Source organism: Hemitrygon akajei, chromosome 18 (assembly GCF_048418815.1).
Source record: "Hemitrygon akajei chromosome 18, sHemAka1.3, whole genome shotgun sequence".
Lineage (NCBI taxonomy): Eukaryota > Metazoa > Chordata > Chondrichthyes > Myliobatiformes > Dasyatidae > Hemitrygon > Hemitrygon akajei.
In genome coordinates this window covers 7,585,768-7,596,581 of record NC_133141.1, presented here as the reverse complement: position 1 = coordinate 7,596,581, position 10,814 = coordinate 7,585,768, and positions in this window count along the sequence as shown.

Here is a 10,814-nt window from a genome sequence, read left to right as displayed (position 1 = left end):
TTGTGTCTTCTGCCTGATGGGATTGAGTGGGGAGAGGGTGAGTGGGGTGGGAGGAAACCCTGCTCTCCCGAGGAAGTGCCAAGTATAGATGGGGTCAAATGGGGGCAACTTGGCTTGAGTAAAGGACTGGCTGTGTTCGTAACTCTCTGCAATTTCTTGAGGTCTTATACAAAGCTTGTAGCTAATTAAAAAAGATTCTTACAATCCATGCCAGGATTACCGCTGAGCGAAAATGTAATTCAGCAGAGCCCTTCTGCTAAATGTTCTCTTTACCCAAGTAATCCGACTTTGAGGGGATTTTCATCTGTACTTTCTTTGTGTTCATATACTTAATCTCCATTCAACAGAACACGTAAGAGTCAGTCCCATCCATCACCATAGCAATGTCTGGTTTCTGAAAAGGAACAAATCAACAGGAGCAATGGGGTAGTTTGGTGGGGGAGGGGAAAATCAGGCAGTTAGAGAGGCTCGTAGCTGAAACCGTGGTTATTGTGATTGGATAGAGGGAGCCTAGAATGGGAAATACTTGGAAGCTGGATGAAAAGAAAAAAAAGTCTTTAAAATTTGGAAGTGGTTTAGTACGTTAATAGAGATTTCTCCTTGGATGCAGGTGTGAGGCTAGAGATATAGAATCCAACAGCAGAAGTCATTAAGAAATCCCAAAAGGAATTCAGAAGGTAGTCAGAATGCATAAGTCACTGTCTGTAGAATGCTTGAGCTATAAGTTGTTGGTGAGTTTAAGAGGTAGCTACCTGTGAGAGAAAGGAGATGTCATTATATTAGAATGCAAGCAGTTTTATTAAGGCTGCAGAGATTTTATATTATACATCCAGTACAAATTGCATTAACTCTTAGCTTGTGTTATTTTGTAATAGGAACCGTATTGTTCTTGAACCAACCTGTATAACTTTAACCCTACCTCAGCACTACAGACCATCTCTTGCACTAATTTTGACACTAAATGTTTCTTTTTTTTTGCACTGAAGTCCCTTTTTCTCTCTCTTCATTGTTTTGTCTAATATATATATAATTTATATTCTGTGTGTTGTCTGTACCCACATGCTTCGGAGACCCTGTGAGCAAGCTTTCCATTGCACTGTACTTGTGCATGTGACAGTAAACTCGTTTTGACTTATTAAAAAAACATAAAGATTAAAAAGAAAGCCCACAGTAAGTTATCCAGGCCCTCACGTTTGCTCTGCATTTCTGAATTCTGCTTTCTTTATCTGACTTTGATTCAATTATGTGTGGAATGAGCTGTCTGGCTGGCTGGCACATGAAACAAAAGCTTTGAACGATATCTGTGTCAACCATTGAACATTGATTGCCATTTGATAAACTCGTGACTGGTTTATTGTCTCAGCACCATTTTCTTGTCTCTCCTGCCCTGAGAGCTTGCTTTTACATGGGCCTCTGCAGCTTGTGGTAGAGTGTTGGGTTTCTCAATCACCTGCATTTACTAATTGTTGGAGCTGTAAGCCCTGGTGCTCTCTGTTTGATCATGTCAAGTGAATAGTGATTGGCACGTGTTTCCCACATTCTATGTTTATTTAAAGGGGACTCTCGTTGTGCTCTGTAAGCAGAGTCTTACTGTGTGTTTGTGGAGAATGATTTGTCTCGTGGTGTCGCTTGGCCATGCCGCAAATGCTCTGTTGGTATTGCTGTGTCTAACCTCTTGTTCCTGTCTCTTCATGGAGGTCTGCCGTTCCTCCACTCCTGGGATGAGTCATTGCCAGCGTGCACAGTGACTGAGCCTGTCGTCTGCCGCAGCTGGATCAAGTCCTGTGAGTGCGCACCATGATACTTTCATTCCCTCTCTTTTCACTGTTTTGTAATTTATGTATAATTTGCATTTAAAATAGGTAGGTGTTGTGTGAATTGCGTGTACCTACGTGCTTACGATTCTGCTGCAAACAGGGTCTTCACTCTAAGTGTATCTCACTGCACACTGCATCTGACCATAAACTCAATTTAACTTGAGATATTTCTGAGACAGAAGGAGCCAAGTGCTGTCTTCATGTCATAACCGTGTAAAATTCATCCATTACCCTAGAACATCTCAGTCCTTCACTTGATTCTGAGCTCAGTTTCCCCAAACCAAGAAAACTCCACATGAGGCAGACCTCCTTATCAATGTCAGAACTTCCAAAGGTTCCATTTTAGGATGGTATATTTTTGGTCATTTTGTAGTCCTGATTTACAGAGAATGGATGTGTTTTATCATTATAGCTAAATGATCGATATCCATTTGAGTAACAAACTAGAGATGTTAGAATCTGATGATTGGTCCCAACCTAAGATATTGGCTCTGTTTCTCTATCTACAGGGTGCAGATGCAGAATCAGAATCATAGTCATAGACCACGGAGGATAAAGGCACCAATATTTGATAAAATCTTGCTCAGCAAATTTCTGAGTTTGATTAAATATCAAACTACTCAAAGAATTTTTTCTCCCCCCACCATAGCCCCTCCTCATCTATTTCCATCTGTCCATTATTCACCTTCTCACCTAGTTCCTTTAATCATCTACCAATTTTTGCCTCATTTCTCCCCCCCCCCCCGGCACTCTCATCTCTTCATACTGGGTATCTCCCCCCTACACTCTCAGTCCTGATGTAGGATGACTGAACTGCCAAAGCATTGTGTTCATTACTCACATGTCGACCTGCCGATTCTACCTTCCCTTTGACAGGAGCATCGCTGTGATCTCTCCATGCTCTGTAGCTGATGCCAAGTGCTAGTGGGATAGGAATCAAAATAATATACACTTTTGTAGCTCCTTTTAGAAGATGATAAGATTTGGTCTTCTCAATTTGTGTTTTTAGAGTTTGTGCATTATGCTTAAAATATATTCACTTCTGCAGTTTGAGAAAACCTGACAGCAGTTAAAACACTCTACACCTTGAAACGGAACTATAGGAAAATATAAGTCTGCTGGAGAAGATGCAGAGAAAATTCACAAGATATTCCCTGGTTGGAACCTTCCAGCTACAATAAGAGACTAGGTTGTTTTTTTAGGGGCAAAGGAGCAGTGGGTTAGGGATAGAAGACAGATCTGTCTGAAAGACACCAAATTTCCTATGGTGGGGGAGTTAAAGACCTCAGAATGGGGGGGGGGGGGGGCGTCCATTTAGAACGGAGGTGAAGAGGAATTTCTTTAGCTAGAGAGTGGTGAATCTGTGGAATTCTTTGTCACAGGCGGCTGTGGAGGTCAAGTCTTTATGTATATTTAAGGCAGAGGTTGATGGATTCTTGATTAGTCAGGGCATGAAGGGATATGGGGAGAAGGCAGAAGATTGGCGCTGGAAAGGAAAAAATGGATTAGTCATGATGAAATGGCAGAGTGGACTTGATGGGCCAAATGGCCCACATGCTGTTCCTATATCTTGTGGTCTTATGTCATTGCTATTCTCTCAATAGAGGTAAGACTACTGGCTCATTGCAATAGTGGAAAAGCAGTAGAAAATACTAACTAATTTCATTCCCCTTAATGCACCTTCATTGTCAGTCATATTTTTATCATATGATGTTGTTCTCACTAACATTTTTCCTGTGTCCAGTTGGCAATAGATTGTTCACATTTTAGGATGTACAAAATGGATATCATGTGTAGTGTTAACACAAATTCTGTTGATTCCCCCCACCCTCCAAATTCATAAAATTGGGCAAAAACACTGTGGAAATAGTTGTTATGTTGTCTTTAGCCTGAAGGAAGAACTGATGACCAACACAAAGGAAGTCAGGTCTTAATAGAATGGCTCTGCAGAATTGCCCAGTGGGAAACTGATCCAATTTCTTAGTGTTGCCGATTCCTTGAGCAGATATCATCCTTTCTGTGAGTGACGTAATCCAGCAATAAATCTAGGCCTTGTTCCCTAAATCTAGCAGTGTGTTCAACGCCTATGGAATTATTGAGACACCCATGGTGACATAAAGGGCATTCTTTAATGGCTGGAAGAGTGTCATTGGTAATGAGTACTTGTCAAGGTCAAAGTTGAGTTTATTATCAGGGCATCACAGGCACTTGACATCATATAAGTAGCATTCAAATCCTGCCCTTTGTGGGCAGGCTCATGGGCTCCTAGCTTCTAACTCTTAGAATCAGTGTGAAATCTGACCTTCGAACACCTAGTGTTTCTGAAACAGAATGGCATTATTTCCAAGACACTGAAAAATTCCATTTGTCAATCAGTGCCAATGAATTATACATTTTTTGAGCTTTTAAAAAGCATTAGGGAGATATGTAGTAGGATGCTGGCATCCAATAAAAATGTTCAGTCGAATTTCTGAGCTGTCTCGCTGCCGTTTGGAGCCTGACTGCATGTGTCATTCGAGGAATCTTCTGCTGAAAATAAAGGTGCAAACAAAAATGAGAGTCTTGTCATAAAAATAAAGAGACAAATTTCCTGATGTTTGCAAAATTTGCAGAACTCCGTGATATTCTCAGCTACACTGTAACCTTTTTTTGATATTTTAGCCTTAAGTTTCACCTCAATCACCAATACCTCATATCTGAAACTTCTTTGATTGCAAGGATTGTTTGCAATTACATCATTAGTTAACTTAATTCATTTAATTACACAAAGTTAGTTAAACTGTTTGTTTCTTAATTCTGCTGCTCCCACTCAAGAAGGCTCCAACACTATACTGTATGGGGAAATAAAGAGCCAAGGATTCCTGCATTTAGTTAAGTGTGTACTCCAGAGATTACTGTCAGATTTCCGATGTTTTTGTGTTGAACACTGAAAGCTCCACAATTGTTTGGTTACCACATCAACGCTTTAAAGCTCAGTTAGAAACATAGAAACATAGAAAATAGGTGCAGGAATAGGCCATTTGGCCCTTCGAGCCTGCACCACCATTCAGTATGATCATGGCTGATCATCCAACTCAAAACCCTGTACCTGCTTTCTCTCCATACCCCCTGATCCCTTTAGCCACAAGGGCAATATCTAACTTCCTCTTAAATATAGCCAATGAACTGCCTCAACTGTTTCCTGTGGCAGAGAATTCCACAGATTCACCACTCTCTGTGTGAAGAAGTTTTTCCTCATCTCGGTCCTAAAAGGCTTCCCCTTTATCCTTAAACTGTGACCCCTCGTTCTGGACTTCCCCAACATCGGAAACAATCTTCCTGCATCTAGCCTGTCCAATCCTTTAGAATTTTATACGTTTCAATAAGATCCCCCCCCCAATCTTCTAAATTCCAGTGAGTATAAGCCTAGTCGATCCAGTCTTTCTTCATATGAAAGTCCTGCCATCCCAGGAATCAATCTGGTGAACCTTCTTTGTATTCCCTCTATGGCAAGAATGTCTTTCCTCAGATTAGGGGACCAAAACTGCACACAATACTCTAGGTGCGGTCTCACCAAGGCCTTGTACAACTGCAGTAGAACCTCCCTGCTCCTGTACTCAAATCCTTCTGCTATGAATGCCAACATACCATTTGCCTTTTTCACCGCCTGCTGTACCTGCATGCCCACCTTCAATGACTGGTGTACAATGACACCCAGGTCTCGTTGCACCTCCCCTTTTCCTAATCGGCCACCTTTCAGATAATAATCTGTTTTCCTGTTCTTGCAACCAAAGTGGATAACCTCACATTTATCCACATTAAATTGCATCTGCCATGAATTTGCCCACTCACCTAACCTATCCAAGTCACCCTGCATCCTCTTAGCATCCTCCTCACAGCTAACACCGCCGCCCAGCTTCGTGTCATCCGCAAGCTTGGAGTTGCTGCATTTAATTCCCTCATCTAAATCACTAATATATATTGTAAACAACTGGGCTCCCAGCACTGAGCCTTGCGGTACCCCACTAGTCACTGCCTGCCATTCTGAAAAGGCCCCGTTTACTCCCGCTCTTTGCTTCCTGTCTGCCAACCAATTCTCTATCCACATCAATACCATACCCCCAATACCGTGTGCTTTAAGTTTGCACACTAATCTCCTGTGTGGGACCTTGTCAAAAGCCTTTTGAAAATCTAAATATACCACATCCACTGGCTCTCCCCTATCCACTCTACTAGTTACATCTTCAAAAAATTCTATAAGATTCGTCAGACATGATTTTCCTTTCACAAATCTATGCTGGCTTTGTCCGATGATTTCACCTCTTTCCAAATGTGCTGTTATCACATCTTTGATAACCGACTCTAGCATTTTCCCCACCACCGATGTCAGACTAACTGGTCTGTAATTCCCCAGTTTCTCTCTCCCTCCTTTTTTAAAAAGTGGGGTTACATTAGCCACCCTCCAATCCTCAGGAACTAATCCAGAATCTAAGGAGTTTTGAAAAATTATCACTAATGCATCCACTATTTCTTGGGCTACTTCCTTAAGCACTCTGGGATGCAGACCATCTGGCCCTGGGGATTTATCTGCCTTTAATTCCTTCAATTTACCTAACATCACTTCCCTACTAACATGTATTTCCCTCAGTTCCTCCGTCTCACTAGACCCTCGATCCCCTACTATTTCCGGAAGATTATTTATGTCCTCCTTAGTGAAGACAGAACCAAAGTAGTTATTCAATTGGTCTGCCATGTCTTTGTTCCCTATGATCAATTCACCTGTTTCTGACTGTAAAGGACCTACATTTGTCTTGACCAATCTTTTTTCTTTTCACGTATCTAGAAAAGCTTTTACAGTCAGTTTTTATGTTCCCTGCCAGCTTTTTCTCATAATTTTTTTTCCCTTTCCTTATTAAGCCCTTTGTCCTCCTCTGCTGGTCTCTGAATTTCTCCCAGTCCTCAGGAAAGCAGAAAATAAAAGCAGAAAACTTTTGAAATTCTCTGAAATCAGGCTGTCTGCAGAGAGATGAACAAAGTAAATATTATAGGTTATCAAGTTTTCATCAGAACTGGGAAAAGTTGAATGTAGAGAGTTTTAATCTGCAGAGAAAAGAGCAGAGGTAGATAAGGAAGGGAGAAAGCAAAAGTGGAAGAGACCAGCAGAGGAGGACAAAGGGCTTAATAAGGAAAGGAAAAAATAATTATGAGAGAAAGCTGGCAGGGAACATAAAAAACTGACTGTAAAAGCTTTTATAGATACGTGAAAAGAAAAAAGATTGGTCAAGACAAATGTAGGTCCTTTACAGTCAGAAACAGGTGAATTGATCATAGGGAACAAAGACATGGCAGACCAATTGAATAACTACTTTGGTTCTGTCTTCACTAAGGAGGACATAAATAATCTTCCGGAAATAGTAAGGGACCGAGGGTCTAGTGAGATGGAGGAACTGAGGGAAATACATGTTAGTAGGGAAGTGGTGTTAGGTAAATTGAAGGGATTAAAGGCAGATAAATCCCCAGGGCCAGATGGTCTGCATCCCAGAGTGCTTAAGGAAGTAGCCCAAGAAATAGTGGATGCATTAGTGATAATTTTTCAAAACTCCTTAGATTCTGGATTAGTTCCTGAGGATTGGAGGGTGGCTAATGTAACCCCACTTTTTAAAAAAGGAGGGAGCGAGAAACCGGGGAATTATAGACCAGTTAGTCTGACATCGGTGGTGGGGAAAATGCTAGAGTCGGTTATCAAAGATGTGATAACAGCACATTTGGAAAGAGGTGAAATCATCGGACAAAGCCAGCATAGATTTGTGAAAGGAAAATCATGTCTGACGAATCTTATAGAATTTTTTGAAGATGTAACTAGTAGAGTGGATAGGGGAGAGCCAGTGGATGTGGTATATTTAGATTTTCAAAAGGCTTTTGACAAGGTCCCACACAGGAGATTAGTGTGCAAACTTAAAGCACACAGTATTGGGGGTATGGTATTGATGTGGATAGAGAATTGGTTGGCAGACAGGAAGCAAAGAGCGGGAGTAAACGGGGCCTTTTCAGAATGGCAGGCAGTGACTAGTGGGGTACTGCAAGGCTCAGTGCTGGGACCCCAGTTGTTTACGATATATATTAATGATTTAGATGAGGGAATTAAATGCAGCATCTCCAAGCTTGCGGATGACACGAAGCTGGGCGGCGGTGTTAGCTGTGAGGAGGATGCTAAGAGGATGCAGGGTGACTTGGATAGGTTAGGTGAGTGGGCAAATTCATGGCAGATGCAATTTAATGTGGATAAATGTGAGGTTATCCACTTTGGTTGCAAGAACAGGAAAACAGATTATTATCTGAAAGGTGGCCGATTAGGAAAAGGGGAGGTGCAACGAGACCTGGGTGTCATTGTACACCAGTCATTGAAGGTGGGCATGCAGGTACAGCAGGCGGTGAAAAAGGCAAATGGTATGTTGGCATTCATAGCAGAAGGATTTGAGTACAGGAGCAGGGAGGTTCTACTGCAGTTGTACAAGGCCTTGGTGAGACCGCACCTAGAGTATTGTGTGCAGTTTTGGTCCCCTAATCTGAGGAAAGACATTCTTGCCATAGAGGGAATACAAAGAAGGTTCACCAGATTGATTCCTGGGATGGCAGGACTTTCATATGAAGAAAGACTGGATCGACTAGGCTTATACTCACTGGAATTTAGAAGATTGGGGGGGGATCTTATTGAAACGTATAAAATTCTAAAGGGATTGGACAGGCTAGATGCAGGAAGATTGTTTCCGATATTGGGGAAGTCCAGAACGAGGGGTCACAGTTTAAGGATAAAGGGGAAGCCTTTTAGGACCGAGATGAGGAAAAACTTTTTCACACAAACAGTGGTGAATCTGTGGAATTCTCTGCCACAGGAAACAGTTGAGGCCGGTTCATTGGCTATATTTAAGAGGGAGTTAGATATGGCCCTTGTGGCTAAAGGGATCGGGGGTATGGAGAGAAAGCAGGTACAGGGTTCTGAGTTGGATGATCAGCCATGATCATACTGAATGGCGGTGCAGGCTCGAAGGGCCGAATGGCCTACTCCTGCACCTATTTTCTATGTTTCTATGTTTCTATTCACAGTTTTTATATTCACATTTTCTCTAATGCTCTGCATATTCCCAGTCCAATATTCAGGAGTATTCTGAATGAAAGTCTTAAAATGGTGCTTAAGCATGAGCTGTGTTGAGCCCTGCTTCTCTCCATTTTGTTATGTAGATCTGACATTTGCAGCTCGGCAGTTGTGACTTGTTCCATGATCTGTGACAGGTTTCCTCGTGGACAACCGTGTCCTTTAACTCTCACAGCCAATTTGCTGAAGCTCGAACCTTTGACAAAATGACATCCACACATCAATATGAGTGCAGTCGCAAGTTTCGATCTGTTTGGCCTTCTCTAGCTAATTGCAGCCCTGTCACTTTGTGCTATTGAGTGTGCCCAGTTATACGAGTTGACGTATGCGAGGTGAAAGGAGAACCGCTTTGTTTATTGCAGTCTCTGTGTGCTGACTCTGAGGTTGGTACAGGCACCAAGTCCTTCTTTCAGTCTCTTTCACTGCAGAATACAGACTAATCTCAGAGAAAGTGATGAACATAAGCCTTCTAGGATTGTCCAGTAATTTCCAGGAATTAAGATGAATTTCCTGGATAAATGTTGTAATAAGCCCAGGATAAAAAATAACTGTGGCTTTAGCAAGGAATTAATTTTCTCTTTTGTAATTATCTTTTAAAAGTTTATGCCCAGCAGTCAAATCATAAACTATTGGTTACTGATAGTGATGATGTCAAACCAGCCAAGCTGATGTAGTCATGTTCTTTGAACTATGAACTGTAGTTGATTGCCAGTCCATGTCTGCATCCGAGAGAATGGCCTAGTATGATATGTCATTGTTTTTTTTTATGAATCCTGTTCTCTTTCATTAGATTGAAAATTGATAATTAGAAGGTGGTTGGAGACTTTTATAAAGAGCAGTGATATAACACTTCTGTACCATACTTGTTCAATTTGAAATATACATGGACTATTTCTGTCAAAAATCTTGCTGGACAAATCCCTCCTGCAACATTGGGGCTGTCAGGGCGACTTGCTAAATCGTAGCTGGGGAGTGCAGTGAATGGAGCAAAGGATCTGAAGTTCCAAGGGTTTGTTGGAAGATTAAGGCTTAGATGCTGTCAGGGACTCTTGGTGGTGCTGTGCAAAGTGGTTAATCTGTACTCACCTGAAGAGTGTAAATGCACTTACCTGGTGGTTCCAGGATTCTCACTTACCTTGAGTTGCAAATGACTCAAGAGCCAAGGTCTGACAAATTGCAATATTTAAGTATCCAAGCTAACTTCTGAAGGCAGGATACTCACCTGATCTCAGCCAATCTTCATAAAATCAAACTGGGTGTGTCCAAGGAGAGACTGACATGGATGTCAAATTTTTAACATTCTAACAACTCACCTGAACACACTAATACTTATGGATATTGAGCTCCTCACATGTGATAAACTCTTCAACAAGTAGTGCTCTTTTGACCTAACTTTGCCAACTGGCGTTTGTGTAGCTGGAGCTGAATAATGGAAAGGATTATAAAATTCATATTATTCTAGAATGGGAAGTAATTGAATGGATGCATCACAACCTGGTATGGAAACTCCAATATCCTTGAACAGAAAATCCTACGAAAAATAGCATATATGGCCCAGTTCATCAGGGGTAAGGCCTCTTAACCATTGAGCACATCTCCATGAAACGCTGTTACATCCATCATCGAGGACCCCCATCACCCTGGTCATTCTCCCTTTTCGCTGCTGCCATCAGGAAGAAGGTGCAGGAGCCTCAGGACCCGTACCACCAGGTTCAGGAACAGTTATTAACCCTTAACCATCAGGATCTTGAACCAGAGAGAATAACTTCACTCACTCCATCACTGAAATATTACCATAAACTATGGGCTCACCTTTAAGGACCCAGCTCATGTTTTCAATGTTTATTTATTAATATTATTATTTC